Consider the following 22,220-nt stretch of genomic DNA (forward strand, 5'->3'; position numbering starts at 1 on the left):
TCCCAGCAAGGGAGACTTCGGGGTCTCCGAGTGAAATCTGGTAGACGAGCGTAGTTGTGATGGAGCCATAACAGTAACCCAAAGGAACAGATACTATGATAAAAAATTTGCAGGGTTCCAGGCACCACTCTGGATAGCTACACAAGGCTCAGTGTGGCCAGGGGGAGGCACAGTCACTTCACAGTGACACTGAAGAGCAGGGGGAGGGGTGCAGCCTTATGACTCTCCTGGCTGCTGCAAGGCAGCGTGCGCCTCTAAGAAGAGACTTACAGAGTGTGACACATCACTGTGAATCCCCAAGTCCACGGAGTTACCTCATGACAGGGCTCTCCCAAGGCTGCTCCACACAGGCCAATGACTTCAGCTGGGCCACGGAGCCTTCAAGTGCTGGGGCATACTCTAGAAAAGTAAGCACGCTGATTCGCTTTGGAAGCACGTGTTCCAGCCACGATGTTCGCACAGGTGGGGGCCTGGGCCCGCACATGCAGCCCCACAGATGGTCTCTGCAGGCCAATCAATGCATTAAACCAACTATGAAACAGGGAAGGCTACTTCCCCTCCCAGTTCTGGAGAGATTCCGTCCAGATGTAAGGCGAGCGATGGAAAAAGAGCAGAAATGGAAATCCCGTTTTTATTTCTCATTCATTCCCACGTTAACACAAAAACCTGGAGGGATTTCAAGTGGATGATTGTCAGTAATCATTGTGTTTAAATGTGCGAGGTTGCAGGGACTGAGGCTTACGGTGGAAGAGCATCCTCTCACTCAATTCTATTAGCAATTATTATTTCCGTACAAAAACCCGCTGCAGTTAAGGTGCACTTTACCCCGCATCTCCTTATCGCCTCTAACGTAGTAAGAATATCTGGCAAAGCTGTTTCTACCTCTGACCTTAGGAAGTGAGCCTTGAGTAAAGCCATTCTGGTTTGTGGCTTCATGGGTTTCCTCCTCTAATGCAAGCCTGGCTGGGAAAGCTGCAAATTTCTGTATTAAACAAGAAATGTTAAACACCTTAAATACCAATTGAGTGAGAGGCTGCTCTTCCACCGTAAGCCTCAGTCCCTGCAACCTCACACATTTAAACAGAATTGCATTTCTTTCTCTGTGTGTTCCAATGTTCAATAGCAACTTAAGCATATACTTGATGGGAGCGTGGTTCTTTACACTCAAAGAAAGGCAGGGAGATGTCTAGACTGCGTCCATTTGACTGAGAATGCTGGGGTTCTAGATTGCGTCCATTTGACTGAGAATGCTGGGGTTCTAGACTGCCTCCATTTGACTGAGAATGCTGGGGTTCTAGACTGCGTCCATTTGACTGAGAATGCTGGGGTTCTAGATTGCGTCCATTTGACTGAGAATGCTGGGGTTCTAGACTGCCTCCATTTGACTGAGAATGCTGGGGTTCTAGACTGCCTCCATTTGACTGAGAATGCTGGGGTTCTAGACTGCCTCCATTTGACTGAGAATGCTGGGGTTCTAGACTGCCTCCATTTGACTGAGAATGCTGGGGTTCTAGACTGCCTCCATTTGACTGAGATGCTGAAGCTCTAGACTGCATCCATTTGACTGAGATCACTGGGGTTCTAGACTGCATCCATTTGGCTGAGAATGCTGGGGTTCTAGACTGCCTCCATTTGACTGAGAATGCTGGGGTTCTAGACTGCCTCCATTTGACTGAGATGCTGACGCTCTAGACTGCATCCATTTGACTGAGATCACTGGGGTTCTAGACTGCATCCATTTGGCTGAGAATGCTAGGGTTCTAGACTGAGTCCATTTAGTGATTTTGACTGATAATGCTGGGGGATCTGAGGTTCCCTGTCACAATCTCACAAAAATTCAAGAACTCTGGACCCCAGTCAGTGGGTCATGGTGACTTTCTTTCTAGGTCCAAAACTGGGAGGTGAGGGGCTTAAAATAATAGAAACCAACTGTCAAATGGCTCCAAGAGCCAGAAGTCCATATGTTAGGTGTCCACAGTACCAAATATCCCCTGGGGACCCAAACAGGATCTTCCAGCCTCCTCCAGGTCCTGCCACGCAAGGTCTTTCCTGGCATGCAGTTGCCTAGCCAGACCTCTGCCCTCATCTCCATGGGGGTTCTCTGGGGTTCTCTGTCTAACTATGGCCTCTTACAGAACACTGTCACTAAACCCAGAGGTGACCATAAATTTGGGATAGTCACCAAGAGCTCCTTTACTATCAAACCTGCAAAAACAGAAACCTTTCCCATGGAACTCATATTCTGAAATTCAAGGTGCAGGCAGATTGAGGAGTGACAACTACTCAGCTCAAGGGCTCCAGCGTGTGTCTTAGATATGGCTTCCTCTTCTTTCTATACCCTCTCAGAAGGAAGAAAGGAGACTATGGTCTCTGAGTCTCCATTCAAAATCAGCACCCTACCCTGAATCCAGTATCTCCCCAAATCCTAAGTACAGGCCCCAGTTGACACCCGGTCACACCTGTTCTTAGAACAGGACACCAAACCTACACTAGCAAACTCAAGAAGCCACATTGCTGCTGAACCACAGGCTGAGATTCCACCAGTCCAGTCCTCTCCTGCTATGTGGAAAGCCACCATAAGCACAGGTGATAGACGTCACCAGGGAAGTCAGTCCCCAGGGCCAAGGATACACCATCACTAACCACAGGAAGCGGGGCAGCTTCCAGGTCCTCCAGAGATGTCTGTCCCCAGTTTGGAGTGCGCCAGACCCTCACAACACCCCAGGAGGACACATGGTATCTCAGCCTGAGAAATGGGACTTCCTGGTGGCATCTGAAACTTTGCGGCCCGACATGGCTAAGGAATCTCCCACCCCAGGCTGAAGAGAATTGGCTGCAGCAGATGTTTTCACTCTGGGAACTCCCAGACCTTTCTGGCCACTCATTTATCCGTCAAGGGGATCAAACTCTACCCTTCTATTATGCGTTGTCACCGGACCATCGCACAACTTTATCAGACTTTTTATTCTGGAAACTGAATTAATTTTCTGCAAGGTTTTTTTTGTGTGGCTCTTTAATCACATTTACGGGGGAACATGTGTACTGCAGGCTGGAGAGCCGATTACAGCTGCCAGGAAGGCCACTTTCAAAGGCGATCGCCCTCTCTCCCGAGGCTGCCTCTGAAGGTCCCGGGTTTTGTGGAGAGGAAAAAATTAATTACTATTTTAATAACGAAGCCAATCCTGCTGAAAATCCTCTTAGAGACGGAGCTGGGTGATGTAATGGCTGGCAGGGGGGATATTGAAAACACTGACCGCACAGCCCAAGCCTAGCCTTTCCATTCAGCTTCTGTAAGATGATACGGGCCGCTGGGTCACACATTAGGGAATTAAAAATATAATAATAACACCAGTTTTTCCCGGGAAGGGGAAAAGTTGTAGTCCTGAGAGAGCAGTTGGTAGGTTCCTATCTGTCTCTGCCAATGCCTCTACAGAGGGGACAGGGAGTGGGCACTCTGACCCTCCAGTCACTCTGGGTCTCGACTTTTCCAGCTGAGGACTGAGCATCCCATAACATCAAAGTTTGGACTCTTGCATTGAAGCTCCAGCATTCAAGTGTACAGTGCCAGACTCATGGGGCACAGCCATTTAGACAAAGAACTGGGAAATTGGGAGAGTCCTTGACTCTCTAGACTCTAACATACCAAGATGAGTTTTGTGATGAATGTTCATGTTTGTGCTATCTCTCCTGGAGAATAAATTAGAGAAGTGAGTGACCTAGGTCTGTATTTGTTTCTAGCTAAGGCTCTGTTGTCTCCCCTTCAGCCGTGGCCTGAGACAGCCTAGCCAACTCCAGAGAGCAGCCACTTTCTTGTGATCCACCCCCTGCTCTGCTGCCTTTCTGCTCCTCTCTGTTCCCACCTCTCCTCTCCTTTGTCTGCCCCATCAGATGAGCAAAGCAGAGCTCTTTGTTGCAGCTGGACTAACAGTCCCCTTCCTGAGGCTGGCCTTCCTAGAGGGAAGCCCTCATATCACCTTGCCCCAGCCCTGACTGGAGCCCCAGGCACAGCCTAGCTAAGGTCAGAGAATCCTCTAGAATACAGCTACTCTGCCGAGGATGAGGGAGCCAGAGGCAAAGGGCGGAGAAGAGTTGCAGTGTATGTGGTAGAAGAGGAGGTGAGGCGCTGCTGGGGAGGGTGATGTGGTAGAAGAGGAGGTGGGGCGCTGCTGGGGAGGGTGATGTGGTAGAAGAGGAGGTGGGGCGCTGCTGGGGAGGGCGATAGGAGAAAGCAGAGGACCGTTCCAGGCACATGGAGAAGCAGCTTCCACTCACGGTGAGGTGGCTGAGGTGGTGTTCGCAGCTCAGTGGCCAGTGAAAGAACATTGAGGGAAGGACGGGCAGTGTTATCTGGAATCTTCCATCAGTGGAGAACAGGTTCCGAGTATGGGATGTCACACTCAGAGGCCACAGTCCCTCTACACTCTCAGGGTGTCAAAGACCAGCCTTGCCCTCTGTGGGCACAGGTCCACCATCAACATTTGAATGATGACGAATCTTCTGGCTATCCCACCAGAGAAGTCAATTGAATCTCACAGTAAGATGAATAGCTCCTTCTGAGCACACTTCATTGCCGCTGGTATGGTCCAGGCTGTCTTTTCTTCATCTTTTATTGTTTCCAGTTCCTGGGATGAACCCAGACCTATGTGAAATCCATTGTCTTTTCCCAAAACAGAGATTGTTAAGCAATCCCCTGACCCCTGAGGGACTTGTTCAATTATTACAGTTCCTAGAGATAGTGCCAGGGTCTGTGAGGACAGTCCCCTGCAGGAATCTCATGGGTCCTTGAGGATCTCTAGGGAGAAGACCCCACAAGTTTCCTTCCATATGAGAAATGTTCCAGCCTTGTCCCTCTGCAAGGTTCTGAGTGTGTCTGGGGTTAGGGGAGAGTAGACCCAGATTTTACAGGCCAGTGGTTCCCACGTTTGTGATGTCAGGCCATCCAAATGCCGGAACATCTCCTAAGCAGTCTCCTCACTGAATAGTACCATCTCACAGCCATGATTGACACAAGGATGCTCTAAGATGTTCACAAGCCTGCCCCTCTGGCTGTTCAGGGAGGAGGACCTGCTCTGTCTTGAAGAGAGATGTGGTGGTACCCAAAGCCAGCCAGCTCTAGAGAGTTGGATGCTGGCTCAGTTCTCACAAGGATGGCAAGCTTGTCAAGATTGGACCTGTCCTGTATTGTCACATGGTACCAAGTGGGCAGAGGGTTGGGGCACCCAGACCGGAAAGCCAAGAGGAAAGAAGCAGACACCTTTCTCCAACTTAGACACCTCAGGAATCCCAGTGGTGGCCTCTGTGCCTTCCCCTCCATGATGAGTACATAGCGCTCCATGTCCAATCAGATAACACTGGGATGTGAGGATAATGAGTAAATATGTACACTTGCTCGGTCCCATCTGGATAACATCCCTTCCTCAGCCCCATGGCATCCCCTGCGGTGGGATAAACAAGTTTCCACTTTGTGGGAAAATGAGAGAGCTCTAGGGTTCCAGTCCTGCAGCCAGGAATTCACCCTGCTCCCGCCTCCTGTGAGACTGCCCGTGGACCAAGATGCCCTAACAGAGATGGAAAGAGCAGAGACAGTATCTCATGATGCGTGAACCTATAGGAGGTGCAAGTTCAGTTCCTCCAACCAAGCTTTGCTGATGCATTCATTACTGCCCTCATTTCTGTGATATGATGCTTGACACGAGCCCATTTACAAGACAAAGGTTTCCTTGGACTCTCAGCTCAAGAGGACAGAGTCCATCGTGGAGGGGAGGGCACGGAGGCAGGCAGGGGCAGGAGCAAGAGGTGATCACATTGTGTACCCAATCAGGAAGCAGAAAGCAAACACGGAGTAGGTCGGGCTATCAAGTCTCAGTCCCTGTAGTAATAAGAGCGGCGGGGCTGCGTCCCCAGCACCCCAGCCGCCTGCTCGGCTAGCTTTTGCCCCGAAATAACACACAAACTGTATTCATTTAAACACTGCTTGGCCCTTTAACTTTAGCCCTTACTGGCTAATTCTGATATACCGATCAACCCATCTCTAATAATCTGTGAGCACCGGTCTTACCGGGAAGATTCTAGGTCGGAGCTTCATCGCGTGTGTCTGCCCGGGAGCGGGGCATGGCGTCTCTCTGAGGCAACTGCTCCCGAGAGGAGAGCTGTGGAGTCTGAGCTCACTTCCTCTTCCTCCCGGCATTCTGTTCTGTTTACTCCACCTACCTATGTCCTAACCAATAAAGTGGGCCAAGGCAGTTCCTTTATTAGCCAATGACCTTCCTCCATCAAGTCCCACGCGCAGTAATTTACTTTCTCCAGGTAGACTTCACTTCTCAAAGGTTCCACAGTCCCCAAAACAGCACCATCCACGAAAAAGCACATGGGAGCATAAGAGAAATTTCACATTCAGGTCACAGCAGGTGGATTGTGGCTACCATGGCTTCTGTACCTCCAGGGGTCTGGTACACAGGGGACACCTGACTAACGAAGTCCAAACTCTCACAGCTGGCTTTGTACAGACCAAAGTTACTAATTCACTCACCTGTATGCTTTAAATAGATGAATATCTCAATTAGAATTCTTGTACATTTTATAAGCTTTATCATCAAATCTATAGGCTAAAATTCCCCAAAATGAGCCATGATGTGAATCTGGCTGGGTTCAGCCAAACAGAAAGCTGTGCAGCAACCCCCCCAAGTGGACGGGCACACTGCTCCTCCACACAACACACAGCAGCCATTTCTCCAATGCCATTGAAAACTCTGCTCCACTGAATGGGAAGAAAATGTATCAGACTCTCAAATGGGGAAGTTTTATTAGCTGTTTATAACCTGTATTTTTTTTCTAAATTGCCAGAGTTAGCATAAAAGAGACATGTCATATTGATGTGAAAGCTCCCAGTTAGGATTATGAATTCCGTGACAGCACAATTGCCTTGATATCAATATGTTTTTTCATGAATTGCAAAGAAAAGCAGGTGTATAAAAATAAAACTCACATAAAATATAAATTATCATTGTGCAAGTTAATTCCATCCCCTCAGGATACGATAGCTCAGGCACTTCATATTGGCAACAACAACAAAAATGTTTGTGAGTTACTTTTTGAGGTTTATTTATTTATTTCTACTTATTTATCATTTCTTTGGCTGACTGGGAGGTCTCTAAGACATAATATCTTTTCCATAGCTGTCCCTGGGTACAAGAAATGTCCCTGTGCTATCTTCAGTGCCCCAAATAATAGCACCCAGAACACACATGTGGTGTTCCAAGCCTCCTGCTCAGAGGGGGTTTGAAGGAAATTTTATTTCTAAGCAAACATTTTTCTTAGCTGAGTGGGTGCCATAGCAAGGAGATAATATGTGGGAAGGCAAGGTAAAGACTGCCCTGAGGATTCCTAACTCTAGAGAGGTAGGGCAGCCCCTCCAGCTACGGGCACTATCTGTATCATTTAATGAGAAATGTCTTAGATTTTGTTCATATATATCTGTTTCAACTTTGAGTGCTTTTCTATTTTGTCTCCATGGGAGGAGGAATGTACCCGTGGGAGTAGGACTGTCTTATCCCACAGGACTCAAGACACGTCCTATAGAACTGTCCACCAGCCTCCGTCCACAGAAGCACTGGCTTGAAGATTTGCACCCCCCAGTCAGTCGCCTGTCTAGCTTTGCTAAGATGCTGCCCCAAGTTAGGGGTCCCATTGAGCCCACAGGTGCTCCTGGAGCCAGCCCTTAAGTAACAGGAAGGTGCAAATAAAGGATCTAGGACAGAAGCTTCTAGCGTCTAGCATCCCCAGAATGGGAAGTCACAGGTTTTCAACTACAAGCTGCAGTGCAGGCAGCTCTATTTTGCCTTGTTCTCCCAACTGCTCAACTGAAATGCCACATTCTGAGCTTCCTCAGCATCCACAGAGAAGGGAGAGAGCTAGCTAAGCTTCTGTGTTAGCAAGCAGTTGCCCGCACCGGAACAAAAGGCAGCCCTGCAAAACAAGCAACCCGCAATACATCAAGAAAGAAACACGACTTGGTGTTTTCTTTCTGCTCCAGAGAGTTCATCAACCAGAGCTGAGCCGCGCAGGGAAAGGGCAGAATTGTTCCAGGGGACAACGGCAGCTCCCAGCCCCTCTCTTGCTGAAGATCCCTAGGGTACCATGTCTGCCTTTGGTAGACTGTTCATCCATGACTGGATGGATGGCTTTCAAAAACAAGCCTATCAGGGGCAATGCATTCACCTCTTTGGGGGCCCCTTTGACAGTAGGTGGAACCAGGAGATGGTCCTTACTTGTGGTGAATGGAGGCAGAAGTCATCCTTGGTACATCTGTGACTTGACTGCTGCTGTCCCTGTTTCCCACAGCCCTCTGCTCTTTGGTTGCTTAGTAAAAGGGATGCATAGGACTCCAAAGAGGTCCCCTAGTAGAGATAGCACTGCCACAATCAAGTGAACCAGGAACTCTTGGTCAGCATACATCAGAGGGACCACCAAACTACCCATCCAGTTATTGAGAAAGACATCAGCCCAGCGGTCCAGAAACGCTGATGCAGGGGGTGTTCCATGTATCAGCTCTCACGGATTGTCCTAAATCATAGAAGATGAACAGTGGAAACCACACTCCTGTCATTACAAACCATCTTTGGACTAAAGAATAACAACAACAATTTTCCCCTTCTATTTCTATTTTCAAAATAAGAAAGACTCTCCGCTGCCTCCTCTATAGGTCAGTGGCGCAGTTTACCCCAAAAGAGAACCAAGAACCAGTAAGAACTTGAATGGCAAGAACTTACAACTTACACCCTGAGACAGGGTCTCATGTACCCCACCCCCTAAAACGTGTTGGCCTTGACTTGCGGACCCTCCTGGTCCCCACTTCCTCAGAGCTGCCATTTTAGGCATGTTATTCCCACACCCAGTTTTCTTGTGTGCTGGGGATGGAGCTTACACTCAGCCAACTGAGTTACGTCCCTAACCCAACAACTGTTACTATAGTCAACCGAACTTCCCTTAAACCCCAAGCAGTTGGTGCAAGGAGAAAACAACGCATAGGAAGTCTTCATCAATCATCACACCCCATCCTTCCTGCCCCCTTCAGGATCACTGACCATACCTGCCTCGTACTGTGCCAAGACTGTGGTGTGGTCTCAGAGCTCCCTGAGCTGCAGAAGTATAGCATACATACCCATCGCATCTTCCCCCCACCCCGAGCCTTAGCACTTGCTAAATATTTAATTGGCTCATGCAATATCAACTGGGCTAGAATACGCTGTTCATTAGTCTTTTTAGTGGAGGTCACTTCTTAATTATATCGATCACTCATATCATATGAACCATAATTGGTGCCTTTCTCCCGGCCATGTATTTTTAATGAAGTGCTTAGGCCTTCTTTGTAGTGGCAAGGTGTGTTGGCAGGTGACACGTGTCACTCAGCCTAGAATCCTGGATGCCTTCTTCCTTTGAAAACTACAGATAAAATATTTGGATTTTTTTTCAGGCTGTTTTTGTTGTACAATTTTTTCAGGCTGTTTTTGTTTTACAATAGGTCCCACTATGTAGCCCAGTCAGACATCCAGCTTGTGATCCCCCTGCCTCCAACCAGAACACACAAGGATCACAAGGATGCACCAGACATGACATTCTTCTCAGGATATTTGTTTTATCTCAGGGAATCTGTCTTGGCGTCAGAGTACTGTGCTGTCTGGTGACATCTCTGATAAGGATGCATAGCTTAGGTTATGGCACCAAGTGTTTACACAGTGCAATTGCCAGGACCTCACCGTTGCCTGTGAAGCCCCTCTGGCAGGGCAATAGCCATACTAGAAACTTCATCCCAGGCAGGAGTAAGCAACAAGGAGGCAATTTCAGCCCCCGCCTCTCAAAGAGCCTTTATGTTTCTTGCCATACTCACCCTCATCTAGAGGAACAGCAACTAGTAGGTGCCTTCCATCTCTTCTTGGACCCTCTGTGAAGTGCCCATGGATGAGACCAGTATGGCCTCTCCTGGCTAATCTTACCATCTCACAAGGGCACTTTCTACCCCCCGTCAGGTACAAGCGTACGTCCTGGACCAGGTTGTCCAGCCAAGACTGACTGTCCATCCGAATGGACGCCCCCAGTTCTATGGAATCCCTAGAGATCTGGCACAACTGGCCTCCCTGGTAACCCATCCCAGGCCACAATAAAGCCCTTGGCTCCGCACACACCATCCTCCTCCTCTGAAGAACATCCCACCAGGGTACATTTCTATCGTAATTTCGTTTCTATTGCTGAGATAAAACACTGAACAAAACCACTTGGGGAGAAAAGAGGTTTTTGTTTTGTTTCGTTTTTTTTTTCACCTTGTAGAACACAATCCATCGTGGAACAAAGTCAGGGCAGAAACTCAAGGCAGGAACCAGGAATCAGGAACTGAAACAGAAGCCATGGTGAAAGTCGCCAAATGCCCAGTGATCTGGGCCCTTTCACAATAATCATTAATCAAGACAATGCCTCCTCAGACATATGGGCCATCTTACAGAGGCATTTCTCAATGAAGGGTCCTCCCAGCGGTCCTCCCTAGCTTGTGTCACGACTCAGATGAGGCCAAGAGCACCTAGACAGATAGCGGCAGGAACCCTAGTAACTGCCCCCAGGAAGACAAGCAGGCAAAGTAATCCTTCACACACAGGCTGCCCTAGCCCCCACTTAGGAACACACTCCCAGGGGTAGGGATCAAAGCAAGGAACTGGGGATGCTGGGTCAGAGAGCACCACAAACAAGGGCTTCTTGTTCCCTCGGTAACTGCAAACCTTCTGCTGCTGAGGAGCACTGCACACACTTAGCTGTAGGGATGGGGTGAGGTAAGTTTTCAGATCGGGACCTCTCCTAAGAGCCCTGGATCTTATATCTGACTAACCCGAGTATCTGCTCCTCTTCCTCCTCAGTAGAAGGCAGGAAGGATAAAACACTAGCAAAACTGTAGCTTTAAATGTCTCCCCAGCAACAAGCCTCCCCAGGAAGAAGTGCATCACCTCAATTCTCTATCATGTGTCATAATTGACGCTTCTGAGGTCAGAAGAACACAGAGCACACCAAAGTGGAAACGATGCACACATTTTTCTGGAATAATTAAATGGTAGGAGAGGCAGAAGTAGATTTTTATTTTTAATATAATTGTATTAGCTTCTCTTCACTGCACGTAAGAGTGTGTGTCATAGGACATTTTAATTCAAGTGTATTGTGTACTTTGACCACATGCATCCCCAGCCCTCCTTTTCCCCCACGTTAGTGTGCTCAGTCATGACTCTATCTTCATATCTCATACACACATCCAATTTATGTGTTTAAATAAAATCCAGAATGCATAAATGATAGAAAACATGTGACAGTTATGTAACTTCCTTTGTTAATATAAAAAAAAGGGGTAAAATATGTGGGTACAGGTAGATTGGATACATAGGTGATATATATGTGTGTGTATAAGTTAATAACATCTGATAAATGGATGGAAATAAATACATAATGGATTGAGATGATTGAAAGATAGATAGCAGATAAAACTGGTAGATAATAACTAGAGAGATAATAAAAAGATAATAGGTAGACAAATATAAATAATAAATTAATGTATCATAATACATGATAGAAAAAGACACATAAATTTATAAATACATAGATTATTGATACATAGATGATAGATTGTAGACAGATGGCTCAATAGAAGAACAAGGAGAGATGATAGATAGATAGATAGATAGATAGATAGATAGATAGATAGATAGATAGATTAGATACTACCACCATTAAAATACTATTATAAAATTATGCAGTAATTTCTATGTAGGGTGAGTATATTAAATTATTCTGGCTGGGGAAGTCAGATTCTGAAGAAATATCATGTTGAATCCCAAGCACTTAGTCAGATGCCAAGCTGAACAGTTAACAAAACTGCAGGTGGTTTTTTGCCTAAATGCTAACATTCCAATGACTGTATCTCTATTTCCTTGAGGGAACATTGAGCTCAAGGGCCAGTTTTCTAGAAAGCCCTTGCATATTGCAACACTCTACAAGAGCTCAGACCCTGAGGGAGGTCTCTGCAGGTGTGGGGTAAACTTGGTCCTCACTGGAGCATCCGCTGGGAAGCCTGACAAGAGTTCCCAGTGTGTGTCCCTGTGGTTCATGGTAGATACCCCTCCCTTGTCTCCCTAGTGACTGTGGACACCCAGCAAGACTATCCCAAGGCCTTCTACCATGGTTTTTCTGAAATCCCAGCTACTGGGACTAACAGTAAAGAACACCAAATGGTTGTAATCAGGCACTTGAGGGAGAGTTGCAATGGAAACATCAATCTTCAGTGTAGTTCAGTCCTATAAAAAAAATATGGCTTTTATTCTGTTTGGAATCTGTTGAATACTCTTCCAGAGGGTCTGTGAGCTGCTGAGTTCTCTATCCTGCTACTCCGTAAGTCAGCGGGTGACCATTCCTTCCTTTCTTTGGCCTTCTTCCCTTAAATTTGTGTCAAATGTCGCCTCAGTTAAATAAGGCCCTCAGCACTCCGTGTCGCCTCTTTCGGCGGGCTTCCACACGATATATTTACACGCACAGTGGTGAGCTGGAAGGCAGTGTTGGCCAACACCTCATGACATTTTTGTTTTTGACGAAAATTAGATTTTTGTGTTGTTGCCCCTTTTGCTTCTGTCTCCAGGGTGCTGATTTTAATTAGGGAACGTTCATTTTGGGGGAACAAGCCTTCCAAACTCGGAGGAGCCTGAATGGATGAGATGGAAACACAGGGACAGAGGTTCCACCAGCAAAATGGAAAACTGCAAAAGGGGAAAGAGAGGAAAAGTAGGGACAATCAGGAAAGGGCACGGGTACAGTGCGTGTGAAGACATGCCAAGAAAGAGCAGCAGACATTTTTCCTGTGACCACTACTGTAAAATGGGGAAGCATTTGGAAACCAGGTTCATTCGTTAAGCGTCTGAGACCTGCAGGTCCACAAAGCTCACGTTCTCATCTACAGGTGGCAATCAGCCGCCCTCTCAGGACTGTATTCTGAGTCACCCACTCACTGGCGCAGGTATCTGAATTACCAACAGTGTTAAACATCACTGCCTCAAAGGCAAAGCAATCCCCTCACAGCATCTCTGTTTCCCCAGCCTCCAGGATGCTGAGACACACTTCAACGCTGGCCCCAGTGTTTCCACCAGCGAGGCAGAAGCAGATAGCAGGCTGCTCTCAGCACAGAAAAGAACCATGGTAGTTCCCAACTGCAAAGAAGTCTCCCCAAGTGCAGGTCCCTCCAGGAGTCAGGAATCCCAGCATTCTGCTGGGAATGAGACCACCCAGTCACCTGACCTCCTGACTCCTTATTTAGAGAGAATCCATGACACTATATATAATGGATTCAGATATTGCTCACTGGGCAGCAGGCACAGAAGATGAGGTCAAGAACCATCCTGAGCCTCCATTCATGCCCCCTCCAGAACAAATATGGTGCCTGTGATGTCCGATACCTGATATGCGCACTTTGGAAGATGGAACAGATGTGTGTGTGTGTGTGTGTGTATGTCTGTGTGTGTGTGTGTGTCTGTGTGTGATGATTAAAAGGAAAGTCAACAATGACTGTCATGAGGAAGGGCAGTAAGGATGAACTTGGGGAGGTTCCTACTCCTGGTGTTATGTAGGATTTATTCTAGAATAATTTTGTTTATGAACAAAGGAGAAAACACTCAGTTGTCCAAAAATCTTACCAACAATTTGCCAAAGTCACTAAAAAGTTAAGGTCTTATCACACCCACACACCCACACACATGCTGAAGTGACCGTGTGTACCAAGTTCTGCAAATCACACGGGCTTTTGTTTTTATTTTTTTCCACAGTCAGGCTTACCAGTGAGGCTGGTTAGTTGGCTACACAGACTGGGGTCTTAGGGGCTGGTATAAGGCTTTCTTTCAGCTCCTGTTAAGGGAAGATGTACTCCATCCATAGCATCTGATGTGCTGGATGAGAACGAGGGGCTGAGGTCTGACCAAACGCTCTGGTGTTATGAAACCATGACAGAGACACACTAAAAGTCTCAGCAAGATCATGTTCTTGTTCCCTTTGCAGTTCTCAAGAGTGGCACATGGGCACTGCGGACGTGCTCCAGCACAGAGCCGCAGACACCTGGAAGAAAGATTGGCCGCGCTGCAGTGGCTTAAAACGGCCTGAGCAACTTCAGGCAAGTTCTGACGGCTGCTCGGGAAGTTTCTTCCTGCAGCCCGGTAAACAGCACACTGTCTCTTTAACTGATTTTTATTTTATTTCTTTTCTTTTCTTCTTCTTCTTCTTTTTTTTTAGTTTAAAGATTACATTTAATATCTATTTCCCAGCAGTGTACAAACTGACATCATCTACTCATAAAAGCGGAATGCTTTGGTTTTTTAAGCTTCAAGCTGAATAACAAATTGCCACAGATGACAGCATAAAAGAATAACAGAATGGAATCAAAAGGAGATTCATTGTCAACAGAAGCCCCCTGCTGAGGAATTTCAATTTCATATATCTAATTATCCCTGTCAGTCGGAAGAACTGACAAAAAGCATTCTTTGTTCTCTCGTTCTGCCTCCCGCTTCTCACTCTCAATTAATTCCGGCATACAAATATGACTAATTGTCTTTTCAGTGTTCGAGAGCTCTGTTATATAAATGTTCACGGACTGAAAATGATTTGGAGTGTATTCAGGCACCGATTTATGATATCTGAGCACAATAGCCATGCATAATTCAGGTGACCATGTTAGCACCCTCACACGCCCGCATTACAGGGATTAGGCAGGGCCCTCTTTTCACGTCTTTTTTCATATCTGCTTGATGACAATAACTCACTTTGCACCTATTAAAACAGGAAGCGGTGCATGTCTGCTGTGGCTCATTGAAATTGCCACACGCGAGATCACCAGCATTTAAATAACACATGGGCAGTGAAGGGACAGAGGGGTGCAAAGAGACAGTGGGGACTTGGCCACGGAGCTCCCGGGGAGGTTACAGTTACAGCTTTTGATTTCTGTTTGTTAGTGCTGTTGACTGTTGGGAGGACTCGCGTTGGTCTTCCTGCCCATTTGTGTGTTTGTTCTGCATTTTGCTTTTTCTTTTCCGTTTTTGTGATCACTGCTGCTGTTTGGGGGTGGGGGGTAGCTGTTTGCCCCTCAGGCTTAATCAATGCCGTCCAAATGCATTTCGATTAATGCAGCTAATGATTTCATTGTCTTCTTTTAATAAAAAAAATAAGTAAAGCTTTGTCTCAATTATTTCAACTTTAGCAACTTATCTTTATACTATTTGCAGCAATAACGAAATCTAAATGGGACTCAACACAGCATAAAGAGGAAATAACATTTAAGAGGACAAACATTTACTCTATATTTTAACGAAATCATGTCTGTAATTATAATTCAAAGTCAACTCTAATTCAGAAAATAGAAGTTAGAGTTCTGCCCAAATTATGGCATTAAATTGTCAGTTAAAATAAATCTATAACACTGGCACATGTATTTAACTGTTAGCAGATATGTTTAATTGATTGCTTGATCTAAACATATATTTTATTACCATCTGTGCTTTTGTGTTGCAAAAAGTCTTAAAAATAAAGCCCGCTTTGGTCATAGCTCAGTAGCCTCTTTAAAGTTAGGAGATTGAAAGCTATTCACTAACAAGTACATTTTTTGGAGTCTAATCATATTGTCAAGGTTACTAATAAAAGACCAATATGACATTCTAAGGGGCTTAGTATAAATTACAAAAAAAAAAGTGCTTTGGAGCAGGGAAAGAGATTTTTTTTTTTTTGTAAATTGCTTCTCCTGAATCCTTTTAGTGTGGGAACTTTGGAAACTCTCTTTCTGATTTTTTTTTTGTTAATAGAAAAATCAGCATTTCAACACCCATGGCTTGAAAACAGACAAACTTTGCCCGCTGCAGCTCATCTGTTGGGAAGAGCTGGTGCTTACGGCTAGGAAAACATACTTCTGTATGCCCCACACAGCCAGACCAGGACAGCGAGTCCCTCTGCATCCCACACCCCAACATTTTCTCAGCATTCCTGAGCCTCAAAAGTCATCCTTGGATCCCGGCCCTCCACCTTCCTTGCTGCTTGTTTCTGTTGCCTTATCCAGAGTTCCATGCTAGGAAACGAGGCTTTAACTATGAACAGATGTTTGATAGATAGAGGATAGATAGATAGATAGATAGATAGATAGATAGATAGATAGATAGATAGATAGATAGATAGATATAGATGGAAGGATGGATGGATGGATGGATGGATGGATGGATGGATGGATGGATGGACAGATCAATAGATAGCTGAGGCAGGAGAATCATCAGTTTGAAGTCAGGCTGGGTTACATAGAAATACTCTGTCAATCAATAAAACAACAAATGAACTCTCTCTCTCCCTCCCTCCCCCTCCCTCCCTCCTCCCTCTTTCTCTGTTGTTCTCTCTCTCCCTCCCTCCCCCTCCCTCCCTCCTCCCTCTTTCTCTGTTGTTCTCTCTCTCCCTGAATGTGTGTGTGCATGCACATACCTGGGTATCTGTGTTGCTTTTTAAAATATGGCTTTGAGTGAGAACTGTGTGTACATACAATGCACCATACAGTTTGGTTTTAAGCTGTTTGCTTTTTAGATTCTAAAGTTTTATTAACCAGCTTATGCTAGAACCATGTGGTTAGGGCAGAGTATATCCGGCAACAATCTATCCCCTTACTTCTGAATTTCACCAAGAAAATGCATGTGTGCAAGTATGTATCTATGCCTAAGTATGTGTGTAATTGCTTATGTAACTACAAAAGAAAATTAAAAAAAAATGTGGGCTATGCTCCTGAATTCACTCCCAAATCTAAAGACAATCTGTACAAGGAACCTGTGAACCCCAGTAGATCTTAAACACAATGAATCCCAGGAAGGAGAAAGTAACAGATGCGGGCAGCAGCCTGGCCATCTGTCGATGCTCATGAGTTTGGGGTGACATTTGACAAGATGCTCACCAAGAGGATGTCAAGGGAAAATGGAGTGTTCCCTAACCCTTGCAAAATGACAAATATCTTCATGAACCCACCATCAAACCAAGACCTTTCCTGTGACTGCAGATGTCTGTGAACTGCTGGAAAACATGGAGAATTCCCATTATAAACTACAAAGCAACAAAACGATAGAGCAAATTAAAACCCTATCAGAACAGAATAAACTTGTTTGTTCTTTGGGACATTTAAAGTTGCAGACAGGGTGACAAGGATGAGAGAGAGAGAGGAGAGAGAGAGAGAGAGAGAGAGAGAGAGAGAGAGAGAGAGAGAGAGAGAGAACTAGTCTCCCAAGAGTGCATCAAGAATCAGGAACATTAACACAGAGCCCACACTCTGGAAAAGTCCTGTCAATGGCTAAGCTAGGTTTTTAATCTTGCCCAAAATGTGTCGTTATCATCAGCCTTCCTCATGACTGGACCATGCTTACCAGGAAGCATTCATACAGTTTCATGACAAGCCAGTCTCCTGAACTAAAGCCTGTAGGGAATGGGTTCTGGGCCTTAGATGACCCAGTGAGACAAGAACTGAAGTTCTAGCAACACCTTCCTCTAAGAGAGAGAGAGAGAGAGAGAGAGAGAGAGAGAGAAAGGCCAGACCAGGAGTAGCCCTGAGCAGAGGGCTAGGATGGGATTTCAGATGCTAAGTATCCCAGGCAGAGCATAGGAAGCTGAGAGACAATCACCCTTGTGGGAGTTGGCACCTCAAGAAGGGAAATGAAGATTTAGAAGCCCAAGGGATCAGTACAGAAGGGGGGAAGATGTTCTGTGGACAGAATACCCCAGGCGTGTCCTTGATACAGCTCCTGGTTGGCTCCACCGTGTATGTAACTCAGTTGTAGAGACCACTGGAGCTCCTGGGAGCAGAAATTCTCAGTCTCATAAAATTTTATAATCTGTTATTCCCAATTTCCTTCACAGTGAAACTTTCATGTGAGCATACGATTAGTGTGCCTGAATGTTCATTTTGCCCATTCCCTGCACATTAAATCGGACATATGCTTGGCATTTTCTTGCTGGAGAGTAGTTCATGAAGCAGCGTCTTGATGGGTATGTTTTGGGAGTGAGCTCAGCTTCCTGGGCAAGCACTACAGAACCAACAAATGCTCGGGTTGTTTTGTAAAATGTTATCCTAAAACTGTTTTTCATCATATTGAAAATGTGATGAAACTGGTCACAGGATTTTATCTCAAATGATTGTACCAGGCTCTAGACTGTAATTATCAGAAGTTCCATTTTCTCCTTAGGTCAAGGTTAGGACTGGACAAAAATGAGAACTTCTGAGCAGTGAATTGTTTGAGGAAAACCTCAAGGGCGAACAGAATCATGGGGAGTTCTTGCTAGAAGGAAAGGGATAGTAAGCTCCTTGGTTTCCTCCACTGACTTCACATCCTGCAAAAGATCCACCATGTGCTTCTGGTCAGTGACCAAACTCAATTTCAGAGTCTCACTTTTGTATTGCAAAAGTCCCACAGTGACCTTCCTTCTGTGAAGCAGATGCAGACTTTAGATCAAACCAGATTGTTTTTCAAGACAGCAACTCTCGCCATTGCAAGGCTGTTTCATCATTTTCTCTGCCAAGATTTTAAAAATGTAACATTGTAATAGAACAATTGATCGCTACACTACTTGTCCTAGGGTCATTGACAGCAGCTGGCCAAATACCCAAATCCTGGCAGGCACACACCTAGGCAGCGGGCAGAATCCAGGCAGGGGCAGGAAATATGAAGAAGGAGCTGGCTTCACAGTGAGGCTGATATTGTCAGTTGGAGCAAGTGTAGAATCCAGACATGGCTTCCTGTATGACAACCTGAAGGCTCCTGAATAACCCAATAAGAAGACATCTCTCCTCTGGGAGGAGACAGCCTGTGCTACGGGAATATAGTGACCAGCTTGGAAGGGTGAGAATCACAAGACCTCGCAATAGGAGTGCAGGAAGTTACTACAGGGAACACTTCCTAACCAGGATTGGAAGAAATGGAAAGGTATATAAAGAACAACTTTCAGACGCTTCCAAATATTTTAAATAATAATAATTGCTTTTATTGCTATTGCTTAAAGGGTTTTTCCTGTTGTTTTGTTTTCATTGTGTGTGTATGTGTGTGTGTGCTCATTTGTGTGCTGTGCATGTGTGTTATCTGTGACCATGGAGAGCAGAGGTCTTAAATGACTTCTATAATCACTGTCTACCTTATTTTTTTCAGACAAGGTCTTTCACTGAATGTGAGGCTCACTGATTTGGGATAGCTAGGTAGCTGAAAAGCCTGTCTCTGCCTCCCAAGCAGTGGAGTAACTAGCATATATTACCAAACCTAACATTTCCTTCCTTCCCTCTTTCCCTCCTTCCTTCTCTCTCTCTCTCTCTCTCTCTCTCTCTCTCTCTCTCTCTCTCTCTCTCTCTCTCTCTCTCTCTGTCTCTCTGTCTCCCTCCCTTCCTTCCTTTCTTTTTTCTTGTGGGTCCCGGGAATCAAATTCCGATCTTTGTACAAGTATTTTACTAACTAAGCCATCTTTCAGGCCAGATTTAAAATTTATAAAGCAGAATAATCATGGCTTCACAGGCAGTTGCTAAGAAGAGTGCAGAATGATTTCAAATGCCCTTCTGCAGCTTCTCGCAGCTACACCTCACACTGCTGCCGACTACTCATCCCAAGGGAGGTGACGGTAGACATGGCCACTGACCTTAGGGTACTGTCATCTCTAATTCATGTCTCATGTCTGTGTACAGCTGTGTCGCTGGTGTGCACTCACGGGGCCACAGGTAAAGGATCTCTCCACCTACATCATCCCCCAGACTGTGAACGTCTCTGTTTTGTCCTCCATCTCCGCAGTCAGAAGGGAGGCTGCAAAGCAGAAGCCCTACTGTGATCTTCTGGGCCCCATAGAGGCACTCCACAGAACCCTTGCCCATGGTAATATGTTGTCAGACACCACAGTCACGGTGACTTACCACAGGATCCTACTCCCTGGATTTTGTACCAATGTTTGATCCATAAGAATCCAGGCTCGTGATAAATAAAGTGATCTTATATGGTTGTTAGAAGGACTAAAAAAAAAAAAAACCATGATGAGCTACCTTGGACATCCTGTGAAACAAGCCAGCACTGGGGCACACAGACAAAGTGAAAGTGACGGCCATCAGTCACTCATCAAAGTGCCTAGCAGAGCTGGGACTTATGGACATCCACTAACACATGTCTATATATTGTAAGGCTTTTTTTTTTTTTAACCGAAGAATCCCTGCCACTAACCAATAGGTTCCAAAGGGATTGAAAGCAGATGGTGATGGATGGGAACCAGTGTCCCATACCTGGAAGAGAGCATGCTGCTGTCCGTGGTCCTGCCTTCCGTCCATCTTGACTCCTGTACACGCCTTTGCTTCTGGGTTGCTCGGAACCCTGATGAATCTCCTTACCCACTGACCCTGATGACCAAGAGGCTTTTCAGGAGGGAAGAACCAAAAGAAAATTCTATAAATTACTAGTCCCTGCAGGTTCACAGTAGAAAGAGTGGGTTTCAAATAACCACACAGTGTTTTCTCCTTGGGCTAGGAAGAGTGTGTATTTGCTTTTCAATATTTTTCCTAGAATCAAAATAGTGACTCATGACCACTTCTGGCCAGTGCTTGTGTAGGTTTTTCCAGATCTTCTCTTCTTCTCTGTAGGCCCAAAGCTCCCAAGCCCTGGTTTCTTGTGTTGCTGCATATCACATCCTGATCTCTTAAATTGCCTTGTATTGTATTGAGTCCTGGCCCTTGTATTGCCTTTGACACTGTTGTCATTGCAGTAAACTAAAAGCAATGGCGTGTACATTGAATTCGTGTAAATGGATAATGGCAGTTACTTTGTCTGCATTACTGCTTCCCACCCATCTTCAGTCCCTTCCAAGGTGAGCTTACATGTCTGTGTCCATGTCCTCTGTGTGCATGTGTGCGTGTGTGTGTGTGTGTGTGTGTGTGTGTGTGTGTGTGTGTGCTGAACCTCACATCACTTTCTAGGCAGCATGTAGAAAAACTGAGAAAAGTCGGGGAAGCCTCCAAAGCACAAGGTGGTACCCTAATGGCCCAGTGCCCACACTGGACACAGGGCAGACAGGAGGATAAAACTGTCAGGAGGGAAAACACACAGAGAAATACTGCCATTTCCTATTATCCATGTCCTTTTAGCAAGCTGTTTGCCCAGTTGCCATGGCATGGGCACTGAGATTCCATAATTTTCCCCTGCCTGCCATCCACTCATGCGACAATTGAATTTAATCAGCCCAGACGGTTGGTTGGGTTTTGTCTGTGTGGGTGGAGCAAAAACTTTTCTCACCAGCTAAACCCACAAAGTATGGAAAAGCCATAAATAACCAGTAGCTTCTAAGCCTCACACCTGCCTGCTTTATTTAATCTGGGCTGCAAGGACACAGAAGAGCAAGCCTAGAGTTATCCAGCAGGGACCACCGTGGGTAGGCAGGGCTGGCTAGACATGTCTGTGGAAGAAAACACCCATTTTTGTGGGGAGCTATTAATCCTGAACAACAGAAGTACTTCTTGTCCAAGCAGTGATGTCAAACAGAACACCCCTAACGGACTTTCCTTCCACCAGCTGAAGAAAGCATGGGTGACAGGGGAGAAAACCCAGAGATTGTCTGAGCAGCGAGAGAACAGAAAGTTTAGTAAAAAAATGGTTCAAAGTGAAAAGTGAGATCTGACTCCCACTTACTTGATCCAGAAGAAAGACGCAAAGGTGCTGTGCCAGCCAACTGTGTAGATATAGACACACAAGCTGGACTTCTCGGCCATACCTGCACAGGACATGTAACCTAGCTAACAAAACATGTGCAGCCCTTCATAGAACACGACCCCTTGCTTTGAAATAACATGATCAAGGGGAAAGCCCTCTCAGGGATATTTACCTGCTGGCAACATGTCGTAAACATGTATTAGGTTTCAATTTACAGCAGTAGAGATCAAAATGTGAGAATGCTTTTCTCTATACCCCGATGCAAGACTGTTGGATTTCCAAGACCTGTCAAAACTTCACTCACTGTGTGGTTAAATAACCATGAAATTCTTCACTGTGTACTTAGTGTAGTAAAGGGCCCGTTAAATGGTTCTCCACTGTAAAGCTAGGAGCTGAGATCATAACAAATGTGTTTGCTGGTTCCGTTTTTCAAATTGATGAGCTTGTTTCCTATCATATGTAGCCAAGCCATTTTTCTTCTCG

This window comes from Microtus pennsylvanicus, chromosome 4 (assembly GCF_037038515.1).
Source record: "Microtus pennsylvanicus isolate mMicPen1 chromosome 4, mMicPen1.hap1, whole genome shotgun sequence".
Classification (NCBI taxonomy): Eukaryota; Metazoa; Chordata; class Mammalia; order Rodentia; family Cricetidae; genus Microtus; species Microtus pennsylvanicus.